Raw genomic sequence first — 13,325 nt, forward strand, 5'->3', positions numbered from 1 at the left:
CATGCAGGCATCTCTCACTGGCTTCTCTGCATAGTTAGAGAAAATCCTTCCAACAACATATTTCTGAAATACATGACACACAATCCCATATTACATATTACTGTTCCACAAGCTGCCTCCCCTGGAAGTTCCTTCAGGAAGTTTTCTGAGGCAATCACTTGATAATCCCACACAATGTAATCTTTACTGTTTGGCTAAAATGTCCATTCTTGAATATTATGCCCCTAGCAATTCAGAGCTCAGATCACAATCATCTCTACCACAGCTTTTAGGAGAAAACTTGTACCCACTTTAGCACCATCCTAATCCTCAAATGTTTTGAAGTCAAAGTAAATGTAACCTAGCCCAGTCATGCTTGGCCTTACACATTACCCAGCCCCAGACTAGCTCCCGAATATTTGACGAGTAATGTCAAACCAGGGGGAAAATGTGATATTAAATAATCAAGCCTTTAAAAAGAATCCAATCATTCTTCATTTTTTCCACTGACATTTCCAGCATTCATATACAGTTCACCTGGAGTAGAGAAGAGATAGTTCCCCATCTTTAAAATATATCTTTTTGCTTCTCCCAGTCATGGTTTACCTCATTCTTAACCTTTGCAAATAGTTCTGCTTCTTACTCTTGTCTCTGAATCACTCTTCCAGAATATCAGTCACAGTTGGTCTTCCACAGAAAAGTTGGAGAGAAGAGTCCTCAGATTCCACAATGGTTGGAAGGGAAGGACCTTCACAGTTGGTGGGAAAACCTGGTCAGGCCTCAGATGGAGAAAACCACAAGACAATTTTTGCTAATGTACCACCTCTTGTAGCCCAACTTCAGTTAGTTATGTGAAGAGTATCTGTTTTCTCCACCTGCCACTGCACTGTCCTCCCCACCTCTAATCTCATTGGTTTCCAGGATAAGCCAAAACCCCAGAGGAGTGGGTAGGTGACTGTCCTACCCAAGGAAAGGTATGAGGGGGGAGGAACATTCTACCAAACATACAAACCTGGCATTTTCATCACAATTAGGAAAAGAAGATGCTTTCTGGTGCCTTGTGAATTATAATTCAAGTACAATACCTTTCTGATGTTTTATCAAACCATAATGTGAAGAGAAATTGCAATTTTCAAAATGGTCTTTTAAAAAATGGGGGGGGAATGAGTTCTGATGCATGCAAAGGAAATTAACTAGATTTGTCTTATGCTTGACTGCCAGGTTTACATTCAGTATTCATTTTGGCTTTCTGGCTATAATAACTAGTATTTGCTTGAAAAGTTTATCTATTTAAAGGCCAAGGGTATAAAAATATGTTAACAAAAACTTTTACCAATATTCGACTGTATAAAAAAATAAGTTAAGTAATACTTGTTAAAGTATATCTGGCAGGAGCAGTCCTCTTGGGAGAGAGAAATGAGAATAAGAAAAGAGGAGATATTAATGGAAAAAGACAAAATCTGAAATCAAAACAGTGACAGCTATCTCAGGAAAAAGAAAATATATTTTGTCTCCCTGACAGTGATCAGTTCTTAGAAGGCATATCAACAAGGTCTCCAGAAGTACTCTACCAGTAATATCCAAGTTGGGAGCACTTGCCTGAGGAAACAGAAGAGGCATGGTTAGAATGCCTCCTCTGTCCCAGGCATCTGCTTTGCCTCAGGAGTTGCAAGGAAAGGAGAGAGGAGAGAAAAGAACAAATGCCTTCAAAAAGGAATAGGCTTCAATGGGGTGCCTGGGTGGCTTACTGAGTTAAGTGTCGCCTTCCACTCGGGTTGTGATGCCAGGATCCTGGGATTAAGCCCCACATCAGGTACCCAGCTGAGTGGGGAGTCTGCTTCTCCCTCTGCTCCCCAAGGTGAGCTGATACTAAGTGCAGAGATGCAAAGAAAAATAAGACTCTTTTGTCAACCTAAAGAAACACATAGCTTCTGTTTCCTCAGGCAAGTGCTCCCAACTTGGATATTACTGGTAGAGTACTTCTGGAGACAGAAACAGATTCTGCTGCACATTCTAATACATGTGATAACAGTGATAATCGTGATGAAAATGATGATGATAATAAAAAAAAATTACACGCTTATATTTATTTATTTACTTATTTACTTACTTATTTAAATTCAATTAGCCAAGGTGAGCTGATTTTTTTTTTTTAATTCAGTCCCAGTTAGAAAAACATAACTAAAGTTAGAAGGGACCAACCTCAGAAGTTTATAAGAAACTGAAACACAAGACTCTTTTAGTAGCAGGTACTCTGTTACACTTTGTCAGAAAGATAAAGAGAAAAGACTGAAGAATGTTTATGTAACAGTTACATGATAAATGGGTTAAAATCATACTTATTCTATTTCTTGTCCTAAATTGATCTAAGCATGTTTGTGATGAGAACAAAAAGCTTTTCTTTAATAAAATAATAGTTCGAATAGTTTCAACTCCTGTGGACTACTAAGTTTGACCTGGTTATGCAACTAGAACTAATAACACTTTACTAATTAATTATATATCTAGGGGAAAATGTGTCCAGTTAGGACAAAAGATATAAACAAGTTCATTGTGGGGAAACCTGGATATGGGTGAACATAAGGAGAAGGTATGAGGGAACCTAAGCTGAACCTACTCCTTAGGCCCTAACCGGATTTTCTCAAAGTTCCTAAAATTCCATTTTTTTTTTCATTCTTTAGAGGGAGTTTCTTTTTTGGTTTCTATAGGTCAAGAATTATTTAGAAAACTATGAAGCAGTTAGAATGACCAAGTAGATGTACATGGATCTATCTTATAAAATTGAGTTTAAAAAAAAAGAAAAAAAAGCAAAACCAGAATGAAGTATATAACACAATACCATTCACATAAAATACAAAGACCCCAAGAATCTATGTTTTTCAAAAATACATACTCACTATTTCTCTCATTCATGCCTTCTTTCATTTAATAAATATTTATTAATGAATTTCTATTCTGCATACTAATTGCTGGGAATATATTGAGGAGCAAAAAAAAATTACAACCTATGTCCTCTGAGAAATTTGAATCTAGTGTGTGTTAAAAGCTGAATTGTGTCCCCCAAAACTTGTGTTGAAATTCTAACCTCTAGTACCTCAGTATGTGACTGTATTTGGAGGTAGCTCCTTTAAATATATGATTAAGTTAAAATGAGGCCATTATGGTGAGCCCTAAAATATTCTGATCGGTATCTTTCTAAGAAGAATTTTGGACACAAAGAAGAAACACCAGAGACATAATGGGTGAGAATTTCAACCAATGGTTGCAAACATATAGTTACAATTAGCTCTGCAAACTCAAAGCAATATAAACATGAAGAGAACTACACATAGACACATCACATTTAAACTGCTAGAAACCAAAATGTACAGGAGAAATTTGAAAGTAGCCATAGGAGAAAAAAAATAATAAATGACATCAAAGGCAATGGAGGTCAAAGGCAACGCAACAATATCTTTAAAGTTCTCAGGATACCTGGGTGGCTCAGTCAGTTAAATATCTGTCTGCCTGTGGCTCAGGTCATGATTTCAGGGTTCTGGGATTGAGACCCTGCATTGGGCTCCCTGCTCAGTGGGGAGTCTGCTTCTTCTTCTCCCTGCTGCTCCCCCTGCTTGTGCCCTCTTATGTTCTCTCTCTCTTTCTGACAAATAAATAAATAAATAAATCTTAAATGAATAAATAAAGTGTTCTCTCCTGTTTTCTTCCTCTTTGCAAATTCTATTATACTTTGTTCCATTTTGCATATCATTTTCTCCCTTCTAGTCCATGTGGACTCATTGTTCGAATCTTAGTTGAAGCACTTCTATTCACAAATCCTTCCTGAATTTCTAGTGTGAGGATGACCTTCCTTTCTACTAATTTAGCCTACATGCAAGTCTGAATTATAAGGATACTCTCTCAATCTAGTGTTGTGGGGAGCTTTTTTAACATACCTTTCTTCTTACTAGTTTTTGGACTCCTTGATGAAAGGTATCACCACAATCATTTTTTCATGCTCTTTTAGCACCTGGCCAGGCAGTAGTGGCTGCTTAATAGACTAATTCAGTTACTCAACTATAGTGCAAGATGCTGCCAGTTCATAGGTGACTCAAATATGGGCCCACTCTGTCCATTTAGAATCTAATGGGTAAGAAGATATTATACAAATTGTAAGATAAATACAAATTGTAAGATACAAATTGTAAGAAGTAGAAGAAATAAATGGTGTTACAAAGGAAGAGAACAGGAAGAGGAAGAAGAGAAAGTAACTTAGTAAACCAAGTTACAGCTGGAATCAAGGAGATTTTCAAAGAGAAAGTAATATTTTAATTGCTACCTGGAAATTAATGTTTTTAATTCCTGAGAACTATCTGCTTTGCCTCATTACACAAATTTTTATACTTAAATTGATTTTTTAAAGACATTCAGACATTTTACAGAGGAACTCCATTCAATTTTTTAATGTCTTTCTTTAGACCCCATTATAACATAATGAATTATTAATAAAAACATAGTTTATTTGCTATGTACAAAACTCAATGCAGTGACAGTGGTGACCTTTAGAATTAAAATATTTAAAAACTTGAAGTTTTTACCTTTTGAAGAATTTGTTTGAACAGTTAAAATTGGCTCTATAAGACACAAAATTTGTAGCCAAATGAAAAATTTTAATGATTTAAATTGAGCACAATAACAATTTAATTTCTTTATGTATTGCTATGATCTGAATGTTTGTTCTCATTCAAATTTTTATTTTGAAATATCAACCTCCAAAAATGATATTAGGAGGTGGGACCTTTGAGAGATGCATAAGTCACAAGGGCAAACCCTCATTAATGGGATTAATTAGAGCCCTTATACAAAAGGTTCCTTTCACATGACGACACAGGTGAAGGTTCTATAAACCAGGAAAAGGGTCCTCATCCAATCAGGCTGGCACCTTCATCTTGAAATTCCTAGCCCAGAACTGGCAAAAATAAATTTCTGTTGTTCAGAAGCTAGCCGTTCTGTGGTATTTTGTATTAGTGACATAAATGTTAAATATAGGACAAGAGAGAAAAGAAGTAGTAAAAACAAAACCAATATTACAAGGGGATAATTATTAATACCAAAGAAGTTTTGAAAGAAAATTAACTGAGGACTTTACTTATGAAAGGCTCCAAGTGGGGAAAAAAGGGGGGAGGGGCACTAAGTAAATGAGGGGCAGTAAGTAAATTACATGAACAATAACTAAAACATGATATTTAGTTGATAGAGCAAATCTGAGTTTGTTGCTATGTTAATATATAGAAGACATCAAGAATAGAGTTGGGAAGAAACTGAACTCATAAACAGGGAGGAATAAATGTGAAAATAATCTAATTTAGTACTTCTAACTCCAGCATCACTGGGGAATAAAGACCAAAATCCTATATCTGAAATCACCCAAACACAGGGAGTAAGGGGTGTGTGTGTGTGTGTGTGTGTGTGTGTGTGTTAAGAACAGTTAAGGTGAAATCTACCCTCTTAACAAAACTTGAAGTGTGCAATACTGAATTATTAATAGTAACTACTGTGTAGCACTGCAGATCTCTAGAACTTCTTCATCTTGCATAACTGAAATTCCTCCATACCTATTAAAAATCAGGGGCACCTGGGTGGCTCAGTTGGTTGGGTGTCTACCTTTGGCTTGCGTCATGATGCTGGGGCCCAAATGGAGCCCTTTGTTGGGCTCCCCACTCTGCTAGGAGCCTGCTTCTCCTTGTCTCTCCCCCTGCTTGTTTTCTCTCTCTCTCTCTCTCAAATAAATAAAATCCTTAAAAACGAAAATTGGTTAAGAGGGTAGATCTCATGTTAAGTGTTTTTTAAAAAGGAAGACAGGACAAAACTTTTGGAGGGGATGGGTACTTTTGTTGCCTTAATTGTGGTTTCATGAGCATATGCTTATCTCCAAAATTCATCAACATTTAAACTTGATTAAATATGTACAGTTTTTTGCATATAAATTACCCCATAAAGCTGTTTAAGAACAACAACATAGATATCTAAAGATTCTTCTTGAATGAATCAATAAACCAGCAGGAAATTAAGGAATACTTTGAGCCAGGAATTAAGGAATTCTTAGAGCAGGAAATGAATGCAAGTGAAATATAAATGATAATGCAATACATGCAGTTATAAATGCACCACAGTTTTTAATAAGAATTTATCAGAATGTTTGTATTTTTAGGGCATAAATTTAAGAGAGTAATTAAACAGCAGGTATTTCTGTGTGTGAATATTCACGTTTTATTCATACTCATGTATTGGACCACATCATAGCAGATGTGACCCATTGGCCCTGATGACTCTGGCGGCGCTAGATGAAATGGCATGCAATGTCACACTAACACAGCAAAATGGCCTTGGGAAACAAAAGTCCAGAATGCACACATATTCGTCAATAATGCAATGTATTCAGAATGAAAGTAATCTGATTACACAATCATATATAGCTCAGTAAAACACAGCAATTTCAAGATGTGCAATTTGTGCAAAAATAAGGCAGCCCCGAATGTCAGTAGCAGCTTCATTTGGTGAATGCATTAACTTGATATGCACTGTGCTTTTTTATGATGGCTTGTTACAATGAACCACAATTCTATTCCGCTCTATTATTGAAAGACAGGTTGTTTCCTTCAAAAATCACATTCCCAGTAATTTTTACAGAAAATCATGTAGAACAATCGACATAATTAATGCTTCTCAAATGGGTATATTTTTAATCCAATAATCAAAATGTTTTGAGAGCCTAGCTAGCCTATTCCCAGACTAATGCCTACATAGCATCATTTTGTTCCAAACTGTTTTCAATAAGAAACTTCTTACTCAAACTTGATGAATTCTCAGACCAAAATATTTTGACACCCCTTAAAGGTCACAAAGATTTCAGAGAGCATGAGAAATTTATGTTTACTTGGAATGTATGTAAATCAAATAATAATGAACTAGGTCAACATCTTGTCAAATAGGCAAGAGGAATATTCAAATGATATGCATTTACCCACCTACCACCATGTGAAATTTGATGTGGCCAACACTGATCTGTTACAGATAATTGTATATACTTGTTTTAATAGAAAGTATTTGCAGCTATTTTAACATGTTCTTGCCATATAGAAACCATCAGTATATGACTTTATACAACATAAGCATGGAATAGTTATAACCTGCTGAAGAACAACATTGTCTTTTGTCACAATGAAAGGTGAAAGCTAAGGACTACAACTCCCTTTGAATGAATTCATCTGTACAAAGAATATGTGCCTTCAGAGAAATAAAAAGTTGTAGCTACAATATTTTAAGTTGCTGAATAAATTAATATTTCCTAAATATACCCATATATAGGCAGTATGCAATACATACGCTTTCTTTTAATCTTGGCTTGAAATTTCTTTTTAATTTAATTTTTTCAGTGTTCCAAGATTCATTGTTCAGGTACCACACCCAGTGCTCCATGCAATATGTGTTGTCCTTAATACCCATCACCAGGCCCTCCCAAACACCCACACTTCTCCCCTCCAAAACCCTCAGTTTGTTTCTCAGAGTCCACAGTCTCTCTTGGTTCACATCCCTCTCTGATTTCCCCCAACTCACTTCTCCTCTCCTTCACCCAATGTCCTCTGTGTGATTCCTTATGTTCCACAAGTAAGGGAAACCATATGATAATTGATTCTCTCTGCTTAACTTATTTTATTCAGCATTGCCACCTCCTGACAGTGCAAGGAAGAAGAATGAGGCACAAGTCACCTGAAAGAGGATGGGAGCAGAGGACCACAGGAGAAAAGACTGTCACACCGAACACCTTCTCAGTCTCATATTTATTAGGAAGTGAGTAATAAACAACAAAGAAGCCAGAGTAGATTACACATGGACCATGAGTCTTGTAGATACATAAGAAGAAAGGCAAAATATGCCTGGTTACGTAGTATATGACCTATAGTGAGCAAGCTCAAATGAAAGGATTGTCTGACTAACTGCTGATGCTCTCCAGAGAAGGGGAGATAATGGAAAAATGAAGCAGACGGCATTCTGCCCTGAGCAGGCCAGATGTTCCCAACTGCTTGGCTTCGAGGACATCGTCCTCTCAACCAGAGGCCTATTGCCAGTACATGTTTTTCTTAAGGCTGTATCTAAGCATGCTTGGTAACTAATATAATCTCTCATAGGTTATATTTTAAGCAGTATGTTGTTCTGAGGGACAGTTACAAGCATAACCTCCTCCAGTCCAGTCCATGTTGATACAAAAGTCAGGTATTCATCCTTTCTGATGGAGGCAAAATATTCCATCATATATATGGACCATATCTTCTTTATCCATTTATCTGTTGAAGGGCATCTTGGCTCTTTCCACAGTTGGGCGATTGTGGCCATTGCTGCTATGAACATTGGGGTACAGATGGCCCTTCTGTTCACTATGTCTGTATCTTTGGGGTAAATACCCAGCAGTGCAATTTCAGGGTCATACGGTAGCTCTGTTTTTAATTTTTTAAGGAATCTCCACACTGTTCTCCAAAGTGGCTGCACCAACTTGCATACCTACAGTGTAAGAGGGTTCCCCTTTCTCCACATCCTCTCCAACACTTGTTTTTTGTCTTGTTAATTTTGGCCATTCTAACTAGTATAAGATGGTACCTCAATGTGGTTTTGATTTGAATCTCCCTGACGGCTAGTGATGATGAACATTTCTTCATGGGCCTGTTAGCCATTTGTATGTCTTCATTGGAGATGTGTCTGTTCATGTCTTCTGCCCATTTTTTTATATAATTATCTGTTTTGTGTGTGTTGAGTTAGAGGAGTTGTTTCTAGATCTTGGATATCAGCCCTTTGTCTGTAGTGTCATTTGCGAATATCTTCTCCCATTCGATGTGTTGCCTCTTCGTTTTGTTGAGTGTTTCCTTTGCTGTGCAGAAGTTTTTGATCATGATGAAGTCCCAAAAGTTCATTTTCGCTTTTGCCTCTGGAGACATGACTTGAAAGAATTTGCTGTAGCCGATATTGAAGAGTTTACTGCTTATGTTCTCCTCTAGGAATTTGATAGATTCCTGCCTCACATTGAGGTCATTTATCCATTTCGAGTTTATCTTTGTGTATGGTGTAAGAGAATGGTCAAGTTTCATTCTTCTATATATAGGTTTGAAATATTTTAAACACATATGTACCTTCACCATCTTAAGAAACTAAGATCTATCCATTAAAAAGCTAATTAAGCCATCCAACATTTTATGGACTCTAATATTTATATTGAAAACTGAGAGAAGAAATCCAATTATAAAAGAATGTAGAATTGTATTAAATAAGTTGCTCAAATATACTATTTTAATTGTATTAAAAATATGTTGGAAAATTTCAATAATACAAGTGATAACTATAAGCTTCTGATGAGGACACATATGAATATCTTCTTATTTTGCTATCTTTAACTTACCAAAGGACAAAAGAAAACTCAGGTATAACTTACTGGAATACAAAAAAAAAGTAATAAATTTGAGCAATGAAATAATTACAAATTATTCTGATTTAGCAAAGTACCCATTAAGGTTTTTTATTTTATTCATTAGGAAGTATATTTAGAGGAAAAGAAATGAACAGTCTCTTGGATTCTTAGAATATTTTTATTATATTTATATGCACATATTTTTATTTTCAGAAATTGTGAAGAATAAAGTATGGCTTAAAAAACACAAGAACTGGTTGTAATATGTTGTAAGAAAGGTATATTGCATATTGGATTTTCCAAAGATGGCCACAACTGTAATCGCCTGTGCTATGTGCTCTTCTGCAATGTGACCTTGCCCTGATCATCAACTTGTGGAGTCTTTTCCCCTTCCTCATGAATCTGGGATGGCCATTGTAACAATTTTTGTTGCTCCTATAGTATAGTTGACTCACAATGTTACATTAGTTTCAGGTATACAACATGGTGCTTCAACAACTCTGTATATAATAAATACTATGCTCACCATAAGCATAGTTACCATCTATCACCATACAAAGCTATTATAATACCATTGACTATATTCCCATCCCTGTGACTTTCTCATTCCATAACTGGGAACCTGTACCTCCCATTCCCCTTCACCCATTTTTGCCCATACCCCCACCCCTCCCCACGTTTGTTCTCTGTATTTGTAAATCTGATTCTCCTTTTTATTTAACTCATTTGTTTTTCAGATTCCAGATATAAATGAAATCCTATGGTATTTGGTATTTGTCTGTCTGACTTATTTCACTTAAACCCTCTAGGTCCATCCATTTTATCACAAATGACAAAATCTCATCCTTTTTATGGCTGAGTAATCTCTTGGATTTTTTTAATAATCCAGTTAATGAAGAGGAATGAGACTTTTCTAGAAAACATTGACATTGGGACCAACTGGTTAATGAATGTGGTCAATTCAAAAAGTATCTAAGATTCCATTTCTGAGAAAATGTAGAAGATACTGAAATCTTATATCTCATATACATTAAATAAATTGAAAGCTGTTTTCCCAAATTCTACAACTATTAACAAAATGTACAATATTTTGTACAACAAAATATTATAAATCAACATTTAGGTATTTAATATAAATTCTTGTAAATCAAAGATTTAAATGTTTGTAATTTAATGAACATTATTTTTCAGAAGTATATGATGTTTGAGACATCTGTATGCATTTCAAAATTTATAATTTGTTTTGATTTCATTCTCATTTGAGTGAAAAACTCACTATAGAGCCTAAATTTGTGTTCACAATCTTATTTCTTATTCTTAAAAGAGGGTCAGAATTCACCACTTTCAACAATGGATGATCACCCAGACAAAAAATCAATAACGAAACAGAGATTTGAATAAAACTGTAAACCAAACTGTCCTAACAGACATATACCAAACATTCAATCCAACAGAAGAATACACATTGTTCTCAAGCACACACAGAACATTTCCTAGGCTAGATCATATTTAGGTTAAAAAACAAATCTCTATAAATTCAAGAAGATTATAAATGAAAAAAACTCCCAGGATCATAACTACAAAAGGAAAGATGAATATGATTTTAGAAGAAAACTAGGAGATTATTACATCAAGGCAAAGAAGGGAAACAAATATAAAATAGAACCAACTACAAAGTATTAATAGATTTAAAGGCATTAAAATTCTGCTCATGAGGAGATATAAAGACAATGAAGAGATAAGCCACATATTGGGAGAAGATATTTGCAAAATACTCAATAAAATAGGCAAAACATGCTTTTTTTTTATTTTTACAAATAAGGAGGCATAAATTTTCATAGCAAAACATTAAATGTTGGGAAAAAATCAAGTCTCAAGATTTGGAACAATAGGAACTCTAATTCTCAACTGGTGCAAATGTACATTTGTTTGACTGTTGGGGGGGAACTTTATGGTATTACCTAATGTTACTGAACATATATTTACCCTCCAGATCTCTTAGTTCCATGCTCCTGATTCTAGCCATGGCTGCACAGAAGTATCTCTCAACTGACTTTGGTGATAACACTATCGTTAATTTCAGTCAGATAGTAGTTCAAACTACAGACTCTCACTGTCCATTTTTAGTTAGGTTGAGTAGAAGCAAGTAGGATTATGGTTTCCACCTTGATTTTTTTTTTTTTTTTAAGTCTACGGATTATACTTTGGAGCACTTAAAACCCTCAGACTATTTCTGTGTTCACAATTTGGGAGTTTAAATAAAGTAAAATCAGCACTAATTAATAGTAGAAACATAAAAAGAGCATAGAATTTATAAGGAGGCCAGATGATGCACATTCTAAAATCAGAAGTAAGCAGAAAACTCTTTTACTGATGTGGGCCAATGTCAGTAAAATGTGTTACAGCTGTGAATTCATTGAAACAGGTGGATTACTTTTTGTATGGCATAATTTTTAGCTTCTTTAGATTTGATCAGCTCATATACAGCTTTTTATGTTTTTAAGTGTATTAATTTATGCTGGGAGAAAAATCAAGCAACTAAATATATTTTTAAGTAGATACATTAAAACTGTAAGAAGTGAGCATTCCCTCAATATCAACATTTTGTCTCAAAAATATTAATTCTTCTTTTTCTTCTTATCTTATTTCACATAAATTCAATTCTTAAAAGAAGTGAATAATGGCAAAAGAGAGAAAATATGGAATTTCTGACCACCTTAACATTTGATAGTTCCAGGTTCAGAATAAACTAATTTCTGTTCCAATTTCACCATTCAGTGCCCTCCAGAGCCCTTGTCTTCTCTTTCTACTCTTTCTCCCTCTTTTGGTTTGTTGTGCTTCAAGAGTACAAAGTCAAAAAAATAAAAGCTATAACTCATTTCTTTCTCCTCCTCACCCTTCACATCTAATTTCTCACAAGACACCATCTAAGTATTTCTCAAGGTTGTCTTTTTAACTTCCATCATTGACAAGCCATTGTCTGAACTATGGAAAGAGCATATGACTTTGTCTGCTTAAATCTGGTTTGTTCCCATCAAATTCATACAAAATATTGCCTCTCAACTGATCTTTTCAAATGCAAAAAAATAATGTTATTCTCCTAATTAAAATGTCTGTTGGTGTCTCGTGATCTATAGCATAAAGTGTGAGTCCTTAATCATTACATTCATCACATGGTCCCTGCTTATATGTTCAGCTTGTCTCGAGCCATTCTCTGCCTCAAAATGTACACATCAGTAATTCCATAAGTTTTCTTCCCTTCTTCTCCCAATCACTATCCATCACATTCTTCAAAAGAAGCTCAGCTCACAGACTTGTATCCCTGGGGCTAATAATACATTATATGTTAATTTAAAAAAGAAGAAGAAGAAGAAGAAGAAGAAGAAGAAGAAGAAGCAGCAGCAGCTCAGCTACTACCCTCAGCTAGGGTTGTTTTTCCTGCCCAGCCTGTCTCCCCAAACTGCTCCTACAACCCGTCCTTGTGTCATCACACATTTTTGTCCTCGTTTATCTTTTGCAGGTGGCATCAGTTACAAGTGAGAACAGCTGTCAGCAGATATTGTTAAATATTATTGATTTTTGCCCCTAAGCATTCCCCAATACCTAGAGGTTCATTTGTCATTCACTGCCTCAGGAAAGAAATTTAGAGCAGAGAAGAAGCTCATGAGCTCCAAAATTCAGATCTGAGCCCTTGAAGGGACTCCATAGATAGAAATATAACCTCCTGTATCAGAGCAAGCATTTTTGCCAGTGGAGTGATAGGGGGGGAAAGTAAGAGAACCTGATACAACCAGACTCAAAGCTGTCAAACCCAAGGAGAAAGGTGCAAAAGAATATACAAATAACTTTGTGTGATCTGACAAATGGGGTCTACGGTCCCTGCTCCCCGACTCCCAAGTAGGGTCCGGGGAGA

The sequence above is a fragment of the Mustela erminea genome, chromosome 2 (genome assembly GCF_009829155.1).
Source record: "Mustela erminea isolate mMusErm1 chromosome 2, mMusErm1.Pri, whole genome shotgun sequence".
In the NCBI taxonomy this organism is placed as follows: Eukaryota; Metazoa; Chordata; class Mammalia; order Carnivora; family Mustelidae; genus Mustela; species Mustela erminea.